Genomic DNA, 15,141 nt, shown 5'->3' on the forward strand with positions numbered 1-15,141 from the left:
AACTTTAATGATGAAAAATGATGAAATATAAATTTTGAATGCAAAGGGACAATGTAATAGTGTTGAATGATAGAAAATGTGAGTAATAAGAATATAGATAATTACAAACAGTCTTCATTGTGGTTAATCTAAAACTATTTTCTTCTATTATTCTTATTGTCACCCTTTCTACTTTTTTCATATTTTCATATTGATTGTCATATTTTCATATTGATTATATGAAAAGGACAGATTAAACCATAAACCATTTAAATATTTAGCTCAATCTATTGTAGTAAACGTAATTCCTTCTATCTCCTTCTCTCCAATATTAATAGGTTGATTTACTATAACACAAAAATCAATGCACATTGTCAATAATTGTTTGTGCTTCCAGTGAAATCAATGCACAATGTTAATCCAATCACTTTAAAATTAATGTACCATCATACATCCAATTACATCAAAACATAAATCAACATTTACACTGAAATTAATGAATCTAAAGCAAGCAATTAAATAAGATTAGAAAACAACATTTACACTAAAATCACAACATCTAATGAAAGAAATCAAATAATATTATAAATTAACATTTACACTCAAATAAATTCATCTACTACACATAAGAAAATTGGATTATAAACCAACATCTACACTGAAATTAATGCACCTAGTGAAAATAAGCAAATATGATTATAAATAAACATCTACACTCAAATCAATGCATCTAGTGCAAGCAATCAAATAGGATTAGAAATCACCATCTACATTTAAATCAATGAATTTAATGCAAGAAATCAAATAATATTAGAAATAACCATCTACACTGAAATCAATGCATTTAGTGCAAGCAATCAAACATTATTAGAAATCAACGTGTACATTGAAATCAATGCATCTAGTGCAAGCAATCAAATAGGAATAGAAATCACCATCTACATTGAAATCAATGCATTAATTGCAGACAATCAAATATGATTAAAAATCATCTACATTGAAATTAATGCATCTAGTGAAAGCAATCAAATATCATTAGAAATCAACATCTACACTAAAATCAATGAATCTAGTGTAAGAAATGAGATTGGATTAGCAATCATTGTCTACATTGAAATCAATGTATCTAGTGCAAAACATATTCTTCCCTCGGCACCGCACCCCCCCCCCCTCCATTATATATCTATATCTCCCTCCATCTATCTTTATTTTCCACTCTATCTCAACCTCCAAAACACACATGCTATTACACTTCATATCTATCAATCTCTTTGTCCCTCCCTCCCTCTCTCCATCTCTCTCTTCTTTCCTTTCTTCACTTTCCATCTATATCTCTATCTCCATTTGCCTCTCTATATCAATGCCAAAACATACACTCTATTTATTCAATATATCTACCTATCCCTCCCTCCTCGTCTCTCTCTCTCTCCCTCTCGCTCTCTCTTCCCCTTCTCTCCCTCCCCCCCCACTTCTATCTCTCTTTCCCTCCCTCACTCCACTCTCTCACATCCTCTCTCTCTCCCTTCATCTCTCTCTCTCTCTCTCTCTCTCTCTCTTACTCTTCAACCTCAAACTCTGTTACTATATCCCTCCCTCTATCATTCTCTCCCCAATTCTCTTCATCTCTCCTTCTTTGTATTTATCTCAACCGCAAACATACACACTCTCTCTCCATCTCTTCATTGTTACTCCCTCTCTCTCTCCATTTCTCACTCTCTATGTATTTATTATTCCCTCATTCTCTCCCCCTCCAACTCCATCTCCCTCTCCCTCCCTCTCTCATCTTCTCCCCCTCCCTCTCTTAAATCTTCTCTCTCGTACTTCCTCTTCCTCCCATTCTCTCCTACCCCCCTCTCTCTTCCCCCATCACTCACTCTCTCTATCTCTCTCTATCTCTCTCTGTCGTTTCCTTCTAATACCCTTTCCTACCCCATCACTCTCTCTCTCGCTCTCTCTCTCTCCAATCCTATTTATGAGCCCCAGAAATGGATAACTATATCGGCTCATTCTGCCTATTATATTCATTTAATCCACCATTCTCCATAGTTTTGTGAATGTTTTTGAATATATTTATGTCAACAGAGTGAATGGGGATAGTCACTTTGCCACATACTCTAATGAGTGTTTATTGCATATTTTTGGACATTTTTGGACCAAGACCAGGCATTTATGAGCAGATTGGCAGCCAAACTCAAGGAAACAGGGTTGATGAATTATAAGAGGGGTGTCTCCTGCATTAAATGACCCCTTCCTCGAGTTCTCCATCAATAGCTTGGAGTACAATAGCCCACAAATGATGATTCCAAGGGGCAACTGAGTAGGTCTAGTGAAGTTGTCGTTATCTGCAGTTTTAGGCAGCCGAGTTCCTAAAGTTTAGGAGGACTGTTGGGAGTCCTCACTTGTATAAATAAGAAGGCTTCAAGCCTTAGTAGGTTAGCCATTTGATAGTCTATTTTCACACTTTTGTGCAGCCTTGTACTCATCTCATTTTCGAGCTCTTTTTGCAGATAGTTTTGTGATGTAACTATACATTTTTGATCAATGAAGATGAATCCAGCTTTGAACCAACACTGATCTTTCCTAGGGAACTATAGCTCTTTGGGTTGGCCCAACCCAAGTTCCCAGCACCTCGTTTGTGTATTTATATGCATTTTATTGCATTCATGAAATAATTTATCTTGTTTAGGTTAAATCTTGTTTTTTTAATTAGGTTGCTTTTGATGATTAGAATAGTTGTTCTTGCTTCAGGTTGATTAGATAGTTTGCTACAATAATAGAAAAAGATCTAAAAATGCTACCAAGCAGGCCTTGATCTCCTTTCTCCCTCCTTGGGACCATGAATTGAGACGAAGGCACTCTTGCTACCACCAAAACACTATTTTTGCTTTCCAATGCAATTGCTAGTCTGAGATCTCGAGTTGGAGAAGTTGATATCAGTTTTATTTACATGCTTGGATCTATTTTTGTTCAGTTTCCATGGATTTCTTGCATAACTTCCTGTCCATAAAGTTTTTTTCAACAACGTTTTGGTTTTTAGGTCAGAATTAGGTTAAAATAGGTAAAAATATGTTTGTCTAGTTCTTGCTTGGGTCAGTTTTAAAAACTAAGTGTGCAGCTCACTTGTAGAACACCTCATCTTATCATCCTTCCATCAAAAAACCTACTCCAGTTCGTCTCCCAAGATTCCCCCACTCATTCACCATACTTTCCCAAACTGCCCTAATTTCTACATTTTTGTGCAAAATTGCTTTCATGGCCTTTGAACAAATCCAACCATCTCCTTCATTCCTGATCCTCATTTACAAGGTCCTAGACCCCTTAAAATCTCCATCTAGCCTTAATTTCCCTTCTCCCACTATTTTCCGACCTCCAAACCTCCAAAAACCACTTTCAGTCTCCTCCTGTAGAACATCCTGTAGATCCCCTGCAGCCTCTTGTAGAAGTACAAAAATATGATTTCTTCTCATTTCCCTTCAGAAGTAGCTTGAATACAAGGATTTTACCTTGTCAATAGTCAACGACATCCATTTCAGTAGTTTCCATCTCTTTTCTTGCAAAATTAGGGTTAGTGGGTAAAACTAGGGTTTGCTAGGGTTTGTGTTTCCCTTCAGCTTTCATTATCTTTCTGCAAATAGAATAGCCTCTTTTGAGTTAGATTTCTTCCATCATAGTTAAAAGCTTCTTCTGAGAACTCATAGAAGTTGGCTTGAGCTCCTAGCGAACTTGTGCCAACTGATCAACTAATAGCTTGCAGTATGAACTAGTACTTGTGCATATAGCATCGTCGCTTCCAAGTTTGTTACGAACTACCGAGTTGATAAAAGTAAAGTAGGGAGCCCCAGGAGTTGCATCATCATTGCTGCAATACTGGAGATCACCATATTTTTGGCACCGTTTCCGAGGAAACATCAGAGTATTTTGTGATTACTGCTTTTCTTCTATTTTCTACTGCATCCTTTTGCTAAGTAGTTTATTTTAGCAAGAGTAGATTAGTTGTTTCATTTCAATTCTGCAACTTCATTTCAGAAAGCATAAATTAGACATTTCCTACTTTCATTTTCATTCTGCAATTTCATTTTAGCAAGTGTAAATTAGGCATCTATTTCTTTCATTTCAATTCTAAAATTTGATTTCATCAAAATAGATTAGTCATTTCCTGCTTTCATTTCAATTCTGCAATTTCCATTCCAACAAAATAGGTTAGTCATTTCCTACTTTCATTTCAATTCTACAATTTTCATTTCAATCCATTTCAGTTTTTACAGGTACGAGCAGAAAAAGAAATACAAAAATCACCCAAAAAGAGATTTCCTTTCATGCCTCGAGGAACAGAGACAATTAAGGAAAATTCCTACCCAACACCCCCAGCACATCACTAAGTCACCCATCTCTCTTCTTTGGTGACAGTGATCCAGAAGAACCTATAAGTGAACCTCCAGAGATATATGAAGATCCTATAATAGAAGAAGAGCAAGAAACCATTTCTCCTGAGACCATGGCTAAAAACAGAAACGTTAGAGGAAATGGGGAGAGAATAGAATGTGCCTTTCCTATTCGAGAGACCAATGGGGACGCAAAGATGAAAAGCATAAGTCACTCAGTCTTACCTCACTTCCATGGATTGACTACTTAAGACCACGATACCTTCCTGTTTGAGTTTTTTGTTCTTTGTCTAACCTATGACTATGGAGAAGACGAGCAAAAGTTGAAACTCTTTCCCTCTACCCTCAAGGATGCAGCGTTACATTGGTTCATGGGGTTACCTAGAAACAATATCACAACTTGGGCTCAGATGCAGCAAGCCTTTAACAACAAATATCGCCACTACTATAGGTCAAAGGATACAAAGGAAGAAATCTTTCGAATGACCATGGGAATTGATGAATCTTTAGAAGACTATGAGGAGAGGTTTCAACTCAATTATAAAAGGGCCAGGTGCACACTTGACCCCGAATCTCTGAAGTTTGTTCTGCTCAGAGGAGTCCCTGAAGACCTTCTAGATACCCTCCATTTACTGGCTGGGGGAGACATCTACCAGCTACCTTACGATGACATAAAGACTGTGTTTAGAAACCATTCCAGGGCAGCTAGAAAGAGAGGTAGGGGAAGTCAACCTTTAGCTAGTACCCCCTTATCCAGTTCATTCCTTAAAAACAAATTTTCAAATTAGATGGAAGATTTCAAAAACGAGATGAGATAGACTATTTCCATGCAAATGGATACCTTGCGAATCCAAAATAAGCAAGAGGAAGTCGAGAGGGCTTTGGCCATCTTTTGTCCCAGGTGCACTAGAAGGCATCCTAGGAACGAATGTCCATTTCACTCCGTAGAAGTGTGTTTTGTTTGTGAAGAATACCATTCTACAAATCAATGCCCTTCCTTACTTGGATTTAAAGCTATGTACCAAGGGGTTGAAGGAGCCACTAAACCACTCTACTTCTTGAACCAAAGGAGGCCACATGGACCCAGACCTTACTAGCAGGGAATGTAAGGGACCTCCCAGACTTATTAGAACCCCAATCAAGCCACTTCCATGCCTTCTTGGGGTCCCCATGCTCATCCTTCTTGGTCCACACCCCCTCCTTGGTCGTATCCATCTCAATACCATACTCAACCAGTTGCTCATTCGTTTTATTTTCACGCTCAGCCACAACCTTAGTAGAATGCACTTCATGAGGGGTGGAGGCCCCAATACAACTCTCCTCCTGCTCTTTTCCCTCCACCACCTACTCAACCACAACCATTACCTCATGTTCCTCCAAGACAACCCCAAATACCTACTCAATTGAACCCAAACCCCAATAACAGATAGGCCCAGTAGGTATATACTGGAGAAACAACATGCCCTACCTATGCTGTGGAGATTCAAGATATCAACCTATGATCTGGGAAGGTCCTCCCAAATAGCCAACCTCCTCCTAAGGAGGATGAGGAAGAGAAACAGGAAAGTGAACCAAAATCCATTCCACCCTTTCCTAAGAGACTAACTAGAACCACACAACTGACCCCAGAAGAAACTGAACTTTTGGGAGAACTAAAATAGTTATGTGTATAAATACCACTTCTCCAGGCCATAAAAGATGTACCAATCTACAACAAGTTGATCAAAGAGAATTGTTTCAGGCACCCAGGCAGGCACAAGAGAGATTACCCAACTATCAATGTCATAGGACAACTGTCCGACTTGATGTTGGGACAGATAATCTATCCAAAGTATCTGGAGCCTGGGAGTCCTGTAGTCGATGTCCACATCAATGGCACCATAATCCCCCACACCTTGATTAATCTAGGGGTTGCCATTAACATAATGACCAGGGACACTATGCTCAAACTCAACCTTTAGGGTTCCCTAAGAAAGACCTCAACCATATTGCAACTGGCAGACCACTCCACCGTGACTCCTGAGGGGATTGTGGAAGATGTCATGGTCTCCATTGATTCCTAGGAGTACCCTGCTTACTTCTTGGTTCTTCAGCCAAAGGCAAAGCTCACTGAGTATCCTCTTATCCTAGGAATGCCTTGGTTAGCTACTACAGATGCTTACATCGGTTGTCAAGCTGGGAGCATGACCATCAAGAATGGGCATATGTCCAAATAGCTAGTCCTATATCCTCCTACCCAGCCTCTACTAGAACATGACTTACCTCTCTGGCTGGAGGAGGAAGATGAGGATGAAGTCTACTCCACACCAATGTGCACAATGGAAGCTACCAAAGAGGGTCCTCAAACTGAGGATGATCTTATTTAGAATTTGATTCAAAATCCACCCCCCAGTGTGTTACCACTAGAAAAGTTGGTGGAATAAACCCAAGCCAATGCTTTATTTGACATTTGTGTGGCTGATCCAACCTCTCTCCAAGTTAAGAATGTGGAATTTGGCCCAGAAAGAACTTTGAAGATCAACTCATCCCTATCCACCTCTCAGGAGAAAGAACTGTGTAGCTTATTGAACAACCATTTGGATGCTTTTGCTTGGATCTATAAGGAAATGAAGGGAGTCCACCCTTCAGTCTGTACTCATCAGATTTACATTAAATAATATTGTAAACCAGTCAGGCAGCCTCAAAGGAGGATGAATCCAACCCTTAAGGACATTGTCAAAGAAGAACTGCAAAAGTTGTTGGATGCAAGATTCATCTACTCCATCTCTGACAGCAAATGGGTTTCTCCTTTGGTGCTAGTGCCAAAGAAAAATGGGAAGTGGAGAATCTGTGTAGATTATTGAGAACTCAACACGGCCACCAAGAAGGAACATTTCCCTTTGCCTTTCATATATCAAGTGTTAGATGGCTTCGAAGGGAAGAACTTATTTTCCTTCCTAGATGGGTTTAGTGGGTACAACCAGATCTAAATCAGCCCAGAAGATGAAGATAAGACCACTTTCACTTGTCCATGGGGTACCTTTGTGTACTGGGTCCCTCCCTTTGGGTTGTGCAATGCTCCTACCACTTTCTAGAGAGCAGAGTTGAGCATATTTGTTGAACTGGTTCATGATTCGGTGGAAATCTATATTGATGACTTTACCCCTTATGGTTCTAACTTCAAGGAAGCTTTGACTAACCTGAGGAAAGTTTTAACCAAGTGTATTGAAATGAACCTATCTCTCAGTCCTGATAAATATAAATTCTTAATTACTGAAGGGACCATGCTAGGTCATACAATTTCTCAGCAAGGATTACAGGTGGATCCCAACAAGATTGCTATCATCCAAAGGGTCCCACATCCTCAAAAGGTAAGAGATGTTTGAAGTTTTCTAGGCTTAGGAGGGTACTATAGAAGATTCATTTAGGATTTTAGGAAGCTAGCCTCTCCATTGTTTTGTCTTTTGGGAAAAGATGCTCAGTTGATATGGACTGACAACTGTCAAGAGGCTCTAGATGCCTTGAAAAGTACGCTGATAACTTCCCCAATTTTGAGAGGTCCAAACCAGGCCCTACCTTTCCAGATTCACACAGATGCCTCGAACAAAGCTATAGGAGCAGCCTTAGGACAAGTTGAGGAGAAGCTACCATATGCCATATATTTTGTCAGTAAAAACCTGTCCAAGGCAGAATTAAACTACACTATAACTGAAAAAGAGCTCCTGGCTGTAGTCCATTCCCTAAACAAGTTCAGACACTACATCACTAGCTATCAAACATTCGTACATACTAATCATACTGAAATTAGGTATTTTATGAATAAACTTGATGTAAGTGCTCATATCATTAGATGGTTACTTTTATTGCAACAATTTGATTTGACCATTGTTGATAAGCTAGGTAAGGAAAATGTTGTTGCTAATTTTCTATCTAGACTAGATCTGCCTACAGGTGAAGAAGGAATGGTGGATGATCAAATGCCAAATGAACACCTATTTTCTATTTCAATACTCTCTCCATGGTTTGCTGATATAGAAAATTATTTGGTTTCAACACAGTTTCCGCCACACCTATCCTCAAAAGAGAAGAGCAAGATCATGAGGAAAAGTGTACCATTCACTTAGATTTGGGGCAATCTTTTTAAACTTGGCCCAGATTAGATTTTGAGGCGATGTTTCAGAGAGGAGGAAGTTTTTGACATCGTCCTAACTTGTCATGATGGGCCCTATGGGGACCACTTTGCAGCAAAGAGAATTCCCTTCAAAATTCTACAAGCAGGTTACTATTGGCCCACTCTTCATCAAGATGTCAGGAGATACATCAGCCAATGTGACTGATGTCAAAGGATGGGGAAACCTACTCCAAGGGATGAGATGCCCCTACAGCCTCAAGTGACTTTCGAGCTATTTGAGAAGTGGGGCATGGACTTTGTGGGTCCTATCAACCCTCCTTCAAAACAGAAGTCTTAAATCATTGTGTGCACAGATTACCTGACAAAGTGGGCCGAAACAAAGGTAATCAAAGATGCAATAGAAGAAAAAGTAGCTGAGTTTTTGAGGGAAGATATCTTCTACAAGTTTGGCTATCCAAGAGAATTAGTCACAGATCAAGGATGTCAATTTACCTCCAATATGACTGAATACTTGCTCACACATCCCAAGATTAAGCACAGAACTTCCACCCCTTATCATCCACAAGCAAATGGATAGGTGGAAGTCGGTAACAGAGCTTTGGAAGGGATTTTGACTAAGGTAGTGAGTAGTAGCAGAAAATATTGGGCAGACTGATTCATTGAGGCCACCTGGGCCTATAACACTACTTGGAATACCACCACAGGTTTCACACCCTATGAGCTGGTCTATGGGAAGAAGGCTTTGCTGCCCATAGAATTTGAATATAACACATTAAGGATGGCAGCTCAGTTGGACCTAGATCTTAGTGATGTGAAAAAGGGAAGATTGCTTCAGCTAAATGGATTAGATGAATAGAGAAGGCAGTCCCTTCTCCACTCAGAGGTAGTCCAACTTCAAAGAAAAAATATGGCATGACCGACACCTCAAAGAAAAACAATTTCAGCCAGGAAATTGGGCACTACTGTATTATTTGAGATACAAGGATTTCAAGGGCAAGTTGAGGACAAGATGGCTAGGACCATATGTAGTAGAAAAATGAAAAGACAATGGTTCAGTCCTTATCCAGACCATTGATGAAGAAGTCATCCCCATGCTCGTCAATGGGCATAGATTGAAGATCTACAGGAAGCCCCTTTCCAAGCAGGAGTTCATTGAGAATCTAGGTAAATAAGTGTTGGTAGTGGAGTAGGTCCCTATCTCCACTACACCCACACCCTGAAAAAAAATAAAAAAAATAAAAAAGAAAAAGAGAAAAGAGAAAAAAGAGAAAAAGAAAAAAAGAAAAAAAACAGAAAAAAGAAAAAAACAGAGAAAAAAAGGGAAATGGAATAAAAGATCCCTGGGTGAAAACCTCTTGGAGGAACCTAGGGCAGGCGGTGAGGTGAAAACCTCCTAGAGGTGCCCCAGCTATCTCAAAAAAAAAAAAAAAAAAAAAGAGAAAAAAGAAAAGAAAAACCTAACTTCTTTTGAATACATTACAGGTTGCAGGAGGATCATTGCAGGTTGCAGGAGGGTCACGCAAGAAGAAAAGGCCATGGCCAGGTTGCATACATCCTTCATAGTCCATCCCTCCATCATCGTTATCCTTTCCCAAGTCTTGGTCTCGTTTGTTCTGAAAATTTCACATCCTACAGGAAACTCTGTGTATTCTACAGGAGGATCCTTTAGAAACTATAGAAAGGCCAAAATCAATCTCAGAGAAGGACCCAAGGGTTGTAAATTTTTCTACGAGGCTTGTGAACCTCCCTGCCACCATCCATATTCCTATTTCACCATTCCGTCCATGTACACCCACATACAGAAATTCTATTTCTTTTATTCTAAAAACCCAAAAAAGATGATGAGAAATAAAAGAAGTAGCATTTTTACTCATTCCTACCTGATACCTTCCAGTTGTTATTTCTTTTCAATCGAGACCTTCTTTAGTAGTTTTAGCCCTACTCAAAAATTAGCTTGAATTTCAAAAGGAGAAGCAGCTACAGGAAATCCTACAGGATTCCTATAGCAGCTGATCCCTTTGGAAAACATACTTTAGAGATAGGGTCACCACAGCAGGACATATGAAGCTTGCAAGAAGTAGAGTTTGAACGAGAGATCATTAGCATAATCTAAGGCCAAGCATGCAGAGCACCACCAGCAATAGAAACGGGGAAATGAAGTGCCAAAAGTCTAAAGCATGCATAACACAACAGCGACTGAGCAGGTAAGTGCCTAAACCTATTCCTCGATTGCATGAATATTATTTCAAAACTACATGAACTGTGGAAATGGTCATAATTAAACGAAATTGGCAGCCAGCTAACTGGCCACCCTTGTTCAGTTATACCCCCTCGTGGAATTCAAATGAACCCCGTCAAATTCAAACTGATGATCAGATACGCAGCTAGCACGTGTGGTATGTCAACTCGGGAAGAAAACATTCGAGACTGGTAGTGGTGGCAGTGTATAATGGGAGTAAGGGAGGTGATGGTGGTTAGATGGCATGCAAAACCATTATGACCATGACGCAGGACCAATGGTCCAGATGGGGATAACGTACCCATCCAGCTACCTCACCTCCTCACCACAGATTACGCCAACAGTTAAAGGATAGTGCAGTCTAAGCCTCTGCCACCCTTTGTTTCATTCTCCATTCACGATGTTCTTGACTGCAGTACTCACCTGCCACTTCCAAAATAGCAAACCAGTCATCTTCCGCCAGTTTTCTGCTAGTTTTTCAAAACCTTCCCACCTATCAGGCTCTACAGGAGCACTGCTGCATTCTATAGGAGCCGGAAGATTTCTACAGGAAGGGCAGAGAGTAGCTCTGCAGAAGGAAAACCTGAGATTTTTGTCAAAATTCAAGCTTGAAATGAGGTAGGCTCAGGAAACCTCTCTGCATATGACTTATTTGTATAAGGTGGTGGATTAAAAACACAACATTGGGTTGAAAGAAAGGAGAGTGAAGCTTAAAAGTCTACCTGCATATTTTCTCTGAGTTCTACATAGTTCTCTATTTTCTTCTCTGCATTTGAAGTATGTCTTCTTCTTTCTCACATTCTACTATAAAGAAAACACATGCAACTATAGAAACTAGCTTGTGTGAAAAAAACCGAATTTGCATATCTGTCTACTCTCTAAAAAAACCTTGTGTTATTTATCCTCTGTTCTGTCAAAAAAAAATTCTTTCCAAAAGCAAAGAATCAAATTTAGGATAAAATCAGTTTGAAACAGGGGAAATATTGCAATTTGATGTTGTAAGGAGAAAGCACATAGGAAAATTCCTTATCTGGTTTTAGAAAAAGACAAAATTCAGCTATCCCTCTATTTTCAGTTTTGCCTGCTTTCTCACCTGAGCATTTTTAAAAATCACTGAACACCATGCCAGGAGGTTTCATGATAAAAGAACCTTTGAACTCCAGCAAATTGTATGAGCACCCTGAGGTGGTGGCCCTCTTCATTAGGGCAAATTGGATACCCTTCTTGGGAGGGTAGCAATAGCAAGAAGGTCCCCTAATAAACAATGAAGCAACAAAGAAACAACAGCAAGAGGAAGAGCCACAGACTAATGTTGAAATGCTAATGAAACAACTGCAAGACAAAGAGTCTCAGGCAACAGCTGAAGTGCAGATTTTGAATTAGTAGTTGCAGGAAAAAGAAGCCCAAATGGCCTACCTGGCCAGCTGGGTAGTGGAAGCCTTGCAATGTAGACAACCAGCTAGATCCTATGCATTGTATCATAAAGACCAATGGCTCCAATTCCAAATTAGAACATTGGCCAAAAGGGGCACAATTCCATTCCAGAATTATAACCAGCTTATGCATTTATGTGATAGTAGTTGGCTGAAGATAAATCCAAGTTAGCAGAATTCCATTTACACAACTTGGCACTTCCTAACATGAATATCTGGGATCCAAACGATGCATTAGGAGACCTACAACTCATGGCTATGGCTTCTTGGTTGAGCCATGAGAAAAAGAGAACAGCAGAAATTCAGAAGATCATGACAAAGGAGTTAAGTGAACCCCTCATGATGAGGGCAGAACCAGAAGATCCCTCAACTCTCATATATTCCCACCAGCACCTTGCAAACAATCTTTATTTTTCCCCTGACTATGTCGAAAGGCAAGCACAGGCTATTGCTCACTTTGAAGATATGGATAGATTGTTTGGTGATAACTACCTTCATGCTTGCACAAGAAGATAGAATACATTGTGCCATAGCCTAAAGATAAGGGAGTATCACTCCCCAACTAGAATGAGGGAAGCTATGAGGAGAGTACCCATATATAAACAATCAATGCAAAACTTGAAAACCAACTGGATTGGTCTTAAGTTCAGTCCTCCACTACTGCTAAGACTGTTGGAAGGGGTTAAGGAGGAGGAAGAGTAGAAACAATGGGAGGAAGTGGACAGGAAAGCAAGTTTTCATGATAGAGAAGAGGACATCACCTCAGAGGCATGGGATGTCAGGGAAACTGTTAAAGCTATCAAAGATGAAGAACTGGATTAGTTGCTCAGAGGATGAACAACACATTCAACAGGGGGGTAATGATGAGCCCTAGAAATGGGTAACTATATGGGCTCATTTTGCTTATTATTTTCATTTAATCCACCATTCTCATATTTTTGTGCATTTTTTGAATATATATATGTCAGTAGAGTGAATGGGGATATTCACTTTGCCACATAGTCTAATGAGTGTTTATTGCAGATTTTTGCAAATTTTTGGACCAAGACCAGGCATTTATGAGTAGATTGGCAGCCAAACTCGAAGAAATAGGGTTGAGGACTTATAGGAGGGGTGTATCCTGCATTAAATGACCCCTTCCTCGAGTTCTCCATCAACAACTCGGAGTACAACAACCCAAAAATGATGATTCCAAGGGGCAGCCAAGCAGGTCTAGTGAAGTTGTTGTTATCTGCAGTTTTAGGCAGTCGAGTTCCTGAAGTTTAGGAGGACTGTTGGGAGTCCTCACTTGTATAAATAAGAAGGCTTCAAGCCTCAGTGGGTTAGCTATTTGATAGTCTATTTTCGCACTTTAGTGCACCCTTGTACTCAGCTCATTTTCGAGCTCTTTTTGCAGATAATTTTGTGATGTAGCTATATTTTTTGATCAATGAAGATGAATCTAGCTTTGAACCAACACTGATCTTTCCTAGGGGGCTGTAGCTCTTGGGGTTGGGCCCAAACCAAGGGCCTAACACCTCCTTTGTGTATTTATATGCTTTTTCTTACACTCATGAAATAATTTATGTTGTTTAGGTTAAATCTTGTTTTGTTAATTAGGTTGCTTTTGATGACTAAAATAGTTTTTCTTGCTTCAAGTTGATTAGATAATTTGCTGCAATAACAAAAAAAGATCAAAAAATGCTACCATGTAGGCCTTAATCTCCTTTCTCCCTCCTTGGGACCATGAATTGAGACCAAGGCACTCTTGCTACCACCAAAACATTGTTTTTGCTTTCCAATGCAATTGCTAGTGTGAGATCTCGAGTTGGAGAAGTTGATATCAGTTGTATTTACATGCTTAGATATGTTCTTGTTCAATTTCCATGGCTTTCTTGCATAACTTGCTGTCCATAAAGTTCTGTTTAGCACTTTTCTGGTTTTTAGGTTAGAATTAGGTTAAAATAGGTGAAACTCTATTTTTCTAATTCTTGTTTGGGTCAAGTCTGAAAAGTAAGTGTGAAGCTCACTTGTAGAACATTTCATCTTATCATCCTTCCATCACACAACCTGCTCCAGTTCATCTCCCAAGATTCCCCCACTCATTCGCCATACTTTCCCAAACTGCCCTAATTTCTACGTTTTTGTGCAAAATTGCTTTCTTGGCCTTTGAACAAATCCAACCATCTCCTTCATTCCTGATATTCATTTACAAGGTCCTAGACCCCTTAACATCACCATCCAATCTTCATTTCCCTTCTCCCACCATTTTTCCACCTCCAAACCTCTAAAAACCACTTTCGGCCTCCTCCTATAGATCCTCTTGTAGAACATCCTGAAGATCCCCTGCAGCCTCCTCTAGAAGTTCATGCGAGTGATTTATCGAAGTCTAATCACAATCGAAGTCTCCAGAAGGGTAATAGGGACTTCTTAGGACCTCTCCACACCTTCCACACATCTTGCAAATTCCCACTCCATCTCCCTTTGCCGCCAAACCTCTGCAGAATCACAACTAGTTAAAACACAAGCATAATAATTCTGGATAAAATTGCTCAAAAGTACAAAAAGATGATTTCTTCTCATTTTCCTTCAGAAGTAGCTTGAATACATGCATTCTACCTTTTCAATAGTTAATGGCATTCATTTCATTGGTTTCCATCTCTTTTCTTGCAAATGTAGGGTTACTGGGTAAAACTAGGGTTTGCTAGGGTTTACATTTCCTTTCAGCTTTCATTATCTTTCTGCAAATAGAATAGCCTCTTTTGAGTTAGCTTTCTTCCATCACAGTTAAAATCTTCTTTTGACAACTCACAGAAGTTGGGTTAAGCTCTTAGCAAACTTGTGCCAGCTGATCAAGTGATAGCCTGCAGTAAGAGCTAGTACTTGTGCATATAGCACCATCACTTCCAAGTTTGTTATGAACTACCGGGTTGATAAAAGTAAAGTAGGGAGCCTTGGGAGTTGCAACATCATTACTGCAATACTGGAGCTCACCACATATCTCTTCCCCCATCTCTC

The sequence above is a fragment of the Pinus tabuliformis genome, chromosome 8 (assembly GCF_031772625.1).
Source record: "Pinus tabuliformis cultivar Carrire ecotype Pingquan chromosome 8, CPIR1, whole genome shotgun sequence".
NCBI lineage: Eukaryota > Viridiplantae > Streptophyta > Pinopsida > Pinales > Pinaceae > Pinus > Pinus tabuliformis.